The sequence below is a fragment of the Myotis lucifugus genome, unplaced genomic scaffold (assembly GCF_000147115.1).
Source record: "Myotis lucifugus unplaced genomic scaffold, Myoluc2.0 scaffold_18, whole genome shotgun sequence".
In the NCBI taxonomy this organism is placed as follows: domain Eukaryota; kingdom Metazoa; phylum Chordata; class Mammalia; order Chiroptera; family Vespertilionidae; genus Myotis; species Myotis lucifugus.
In genome coordinates, this window is record NW_005871066.1 from 4038851 (window position 1) to 4044576 (window position 5726).

The window sequence follows — 5726 nt, forward strand, 5'->3', positions numbered from 1 at the left end:
GGGGCCTCGGGGGCGGGGCGGGGCCCGGTGGGCGGGGCCTGCAGTGACCTCCCGGCACACCTGTCCCCTGTGCTCCTAGCCACCTGCTTCCTCCTCCGATTCCTTCTCTTCTTCCTCCTTAAATTCTCCGCCCCTCCCCACATCGTTCCTCAACTTTACTTCCTTTTTAACGTGCTTTCGGTTCATTCCTTCACTTCCTTTCCTTGGATTCGCTGGCCTAGCGTCTCTCTACCCTTTCTTCTTAAATATTGGATGACATATTGGTGCTGTTCTGTCTGTGTATTCAGTATTTAAATGCTTGCCCAGTATTTCTCTTTTGCTTCGTTCTATGTTTTTGTTTTTCTTCCTACTTAAATATTGTCTATAGGAATTCGGAAGCGACGTAAGGCCTGAAGCAGAATATCCTTGACAAAAAGGAAGTTTACAGGGAGACCTATAAAATGCGTATTCTAATCCTGCTATTAAGACAACAACATTAAAAAGAGGGAAAGAAAAAACAACAACAACATTATTTTCAGTCTATCTTGTTTCTGGGTTTAGTACTCTGGTCAGCACAAAATATATGCGAGCTGTTGTCACTAGAGTTTTTAATTTCCTTGCTGTTGTACTACTTCAATTTTTAAACAAGCATTGAGTCTCACCCTATGCCAACTTAAAGTGCATAATGGAAATACTAACCGATTTATCAAGTCTTATCCAGGACAGTTTGGGAGTAAACTAAAGATAGGTGCCTGCTCCAAATAGAATATGAGATCACTACAATAACTTGCTGTAAAGTTTATCATTATAGTTGCACCTCCCTTAGTTTAAACAACCTTAGCAGTTGTTATGTTCCACTGTTGGCCTTGACATTTAAGGACCTGCATTCTAATCTAAGTAAAGCTGAGAAAAAGAGTAAGCTTCCTGTGACCAAGTTTAATTTCTATGATTCAGTAGAACTGTTTTGATGCTAATAAAAGTACTGTAGAAACTTTTCAAGATGTTGCTATCATTTCTATATTACAAAATTCTTGGCGTTGGCTCAGAACTGTGAGAAACTATATTATTCCCTGATGTAGAATATGTTACCATTTTCTTCCATCTGAGTTGATATTTTTCACAATTGGAATGGCTAAAATTAAAATGTAATTGAACATTTTAAAAAAAGGAAGGGTAGAGCATTTTAGAACTCTGTATCTACAGTGAACCCCAATTGTTTAATTCATTGTGCAGGAGACCCAGTAACAGCTTTAAAAAAAACTCTGTATCGCTTTGCATCCTAGGGTTCCCAACTAAGATTACATAATTTGTTCATAACTATTGTATTGCTTAAATGTTTAAAAAGTATATCATTTAAAATATGCTATCAGCAAAGAAGCTACATTGTGGGAGACATTGGGAGTGAAAGTAAGCAAGGGAATTTCCAGAAATTCCCTAGCTTCTTTGCTGATAGCATATTTTAAATGATAAACATACAGACTGGCCCATTTAACACTGTAGAGCAGCAGTTCTCAACCTTCTGGCCCTAAATACAGTTCCTCATGTTGTGACCCAACCATAAAATTATTTTCATTGCTACTTCATAACTGTAATGTTGCTACTGTTATGAATCATAATGTAAATATCTGATATGCAGGATGGTCTTAGGCGACCCCTGTGAAAGGGTCGTTCAACCACCAAAGGGGTCGCGACCCACAGGTTGAGAACTGCTGCTGTAGAGGAACAACTTTTATATTAATTTTTTAATATAAGGAGTAAGAAATGTGAAAGTGAAACAAATTCAAAATTATTTGAGGACAGAACAATAAAACTTGCATGATCTTCAGATTTTTAATCATGATGGGCAGAAGGATTATGGAGAGAGAAAGAAGTATAAATTCTAGGAAAAGATCAGTCTTCTGTGATTATTCATTTATGTTCATTTTAAATCCCAAATCCAATGGGCACATTGTCCTTTACCAACTCTCGTCTCACTGATGAAGTAGAGAATGAATATCATCCTATGATTTTATAAGCTTACATAACTGCTTTTATAAGTGTCCCAGTACATAGTCACATTTTAATACTAAGAGGGTTGTTGGTAATATAGAAAAATATTGCTTTTCTATATGAATCATTGATTAAAAAGCAGTCAAAATTAATAAGAAACTGAAATATGTGCAGCCTTGTGAAGGAGAATCAAAAAAATAAAAAAGCAAGATTGAATGATAAAGGAAGTGGAAGTAGCAGTAGCCGACCCTTTCAAGACATATGGACCGAGATGTACAGGATTGTTGACAGAAACAACAGATCACTGTGCATACTGTGTAATGAAACAGTAGTAAGCAGAACGTGGACTGTAAAGAGACATTTTGAAACTAATCATTGTCAGCTCTTGAAAAAAAGTATCGATGAAAGGAAGGAATACAGTTCTAGGCAGCTACACCTCTATAAAAGTCAATCAAATTCCATCATTAAGTTTGTAAGATGCTCTACAAATTTAACAACAGCAAGTTACTGTATTGCTCATTCCATAGCTCAGCATGGAAAAGCCCTCAGTGACGGAGAATTTATTAAGGAAACATTTCTAAGATGTGCACCAGCTCTATTTCACGATATGAAAAATAAAGATGATATTATTAAAAGAATTTCTGAGTTACCACTCAGTAGAAATACTATCAAAGACACAATAATAGATCTTAACAAAAACGTACAACATCAATTAAAAAAAGACAAATAGTTGTAAATATTTTTTATTTCTCCTGATGAAACTACTGATGTCACATCAAATGCTCGGTTGGCCATTATTGCTAGATATTCTGATGGTCTCACAATGAGAGAAGAGTTGATAAAGTTAGAATCAGCGCCAATAAGTACATCAGGAAACGAAATATGTAAGGTTGTTATAAAAACATTCAGTGACCTAAACATTAATATCTCTAAAATTGTGTCAGTCACGACAGATGGGGCACCAAATATGGTGGGAAAAAATGTGGGATTCCTGAAATTGTTTATGGAAGCTATTAGACATCCACTTGTACCTTTTCATTGCATTATCCATCAGGAGGTGTTGTGTGCCAAATCGGGATTCTCAGAATTGAATGATTTAATGTCAGTTGTAGCAAAAATTGTGAATTTTATAGCTTCTCGACCCCTTCACAAGCGAGAATTTTCTGCACTTTTACAGGAAGTTGATTCAACCTACAGTGGACTACTGATGTTCAGTAATGTGAGATAGCTGAGTCGAGGTAAAGTACTTGAGCAATTTGTGGAGTGCTTTGAAGAAATTACGGTATTTATTGAGAATAAGGATCTGGCAAACTTTCCTCAGATCAATGATCATAAGTGGGTCAGCAATTTGATGTTTTTTACAGATCTCTCTGTTCATATGAATGAACTGAACTTAAAATTACAAGGTTTTGGCAAAAGTATTGACGTTATGTTTGGATATATCTAATCTTTTGAAAGTAAACTTAAAATTTTCAAGCGAGATATTGAAACTAACACTTATAAGTATTTTCCTCGGATAAAAAAGTATTTTGAGAAGGCCACTACAACGGGTGTAATGGAGTCCATACTTATGTACCAGAATATAGTAAACTCGTTATTTGAACAGTTCAGTGAAAGATTCGACCAATTTAGAAGCCTAGAACAGACCATTAAAATAATTAAGTATCCAGATGTAGTTGTTTACAGTACTTTGGAATGAAAGGATTTCCAATGGATGCAAATTGACGATTTAGAGATGCAACTTGCAGATTTTGAAGGTAGCATTTGGACTCGTGTTTGTCGACTTAAGGTCGAAACTTGAAAATCTGGAACGAAATCGTTTGAATAATGAAGAAGAGTGCAACTACGAACAAGAAATTTTGAGTGCTTGGAACAGAGTACCTGACACTTTTAGCGACATAAAAAAAATCTAGCGATGGCTTTGCTAAAAATTTTTTCATCAACATATTTTTGTGAGACTTTGTTCTCAGCATTAAATAATATTAAAACGAACAAAAGAAACCGGCTAACAGATGAAGTTATCGGTGCTTGCTTGGCCTTGAAGTGCACCAGGTATGAACCTGCAATCGAAGAATTAGCAGACAAACTTCAGCACCAAAAAAGTCACTAATTTCTAGTTTTTGTACCATTTGATTATCGTTTTTATTATTATTTTTTCCTAAATATACATTTTTTCCTGTTTTTGTTCATTTTATACATATTTTTTGTTTGATTTTTCTTTGTTAAATGGCATTTAAATATATAAAATAAATATCAAAAATACAAATCTTTTTTTACTATGGTTGCAAATATAAAAAAAAATTATGAATATTTCTATATGTGACACAGCACCAGAGTTAAGTTAGGGTTTTTCAAACTTTTGACACGCCGAGCTCAAAAGGTTGGCCATCACTGCTCTAAGGTGACAAAGGGGCTTTACCAGGGCCTTCAGCTTGCCTTTTTCATTGCCTCTTTATTTTGTAATCATGTTTGTAGTCTCTTTCCCTAGTAGACTGTGAGTTTTGTTTTATTCAAGTATGTATTCCCAAACCTTGCACAGTGCCTGGTAAGCAACCAGCGATGTTTTTTGAACGAATGTCAGAAAAAGCATTGCCCTCCTTGACTAAATAAAGTCTGGGACCTTCAAGGTTGACATTGGCCCTAAAAAGGCGAGGGAAACAGGTGAAAGAACAGGAAATCTCATAGCCCAATCGGAGTGCCTTGCCCTGACTGCAGGATTTGAGAGAGCGTCTTGGAGACGTTACCTGGTAACCAATATGCAGGAGGAAGGCGGGAGGGCAGAGAGCGAGCTCCTCGGCGTCCAATCAGGACCCCGCATCCCGGGAGCCCCGCCGCCTGGGACTAAGCAACTGCCGTAAAGTGGTTCCCTCAGCACGACTGTGGTCCCATCTACCAGCCGCTAGGATCCCAGGGCGCTACCGCCCCCAGACGCACGCGCTCCCTCCTGGCTGGAGGGCCCCCCCGGCCCCCGAGGGCCCTGTCCCCTGGGTGGCCGCGGGGGAGGAGGCGCCAGGAGGCAGTGGCGGGGTCCGCACCGGCCGCCGAAAGCAGGGCCATGGAACCCAGGGGATCGGGGAAGGTAGGCCTGGAAGGGCCCGAGAGCCGCCCCCGCCCCTCCCGTGGATCCCGGGCGGAGTCCCCGCCGGTGAGCCAGCCTTGCAGGGGAGGACTCGCCTGCTCGCCCGCCGCCTCTTCTGACGCCACTGGCGGCTGCCTCCGGGCGGATTGCGCCGGGATCTGCGGACACAACGGCTCGAGCCCCTTCTCCTCCGGCCAAACCACCCCGCCCAGGGGCCGCTCGGTGGATGGCCGGGGGCGCGGGCGGGGACGACCCGCTCAGTGTCGTGATGGAGATGTGCGTCGTTTCCTACAGCAGCTTTGGCATTTCGAAGGGGCCCAGCCTGGGATGAGATGCCAGTGGGAGCCAAGGGGTGGGATCCCCCAGAGGCAGGGTCGGGGCTCGCACCTGCCTAGCTCCCTGTTCCCAAGGAGGGGCTGAAAGAAAAAGAACAGCTTCTGGCCTATTTCTTGCCGACTTCTTGTTTTCCAGCTTTCTATCTACTGATTGGAGTATCTGAGCTCTTGCTCAAATCGTAGTTTCATGCGCTTGCTTTAGGCCTTTAGTTCGGAAGGTTGCAACTTGCAAAATAGATTGGGGGGGAAGTGGCTCGAAGTTTAGATTCTGGGGTTCGACGGAGTACCGGAGATCTAAGTCAATTGGTGTAGGGGTTAGAATGGATAGACAGTTTATTTTTTAT

General features: G+C 40.8%; 1 protein-coding gene across 1 annotated transcript in view; it reads left to right on the top strand.

Moving 5' to 3' along the window:
* Positions 1–4889: 4889 nt before the first annotated feature.
* The window catches only part of ZNF862 (zinc finger protein 862), a 26033-nt gene continuing 25196 nt past the window's right edge, over positions 4890–5726 (top strand). The window contains exon 1 of the mRNA XM_023751061.1: positions 4890–5047. The gene's annotated coding sequence lies outside the window, so the exon portion shown is untranslated. The remainder of the gene's footprint in view (positions 5048–5726) is intronic.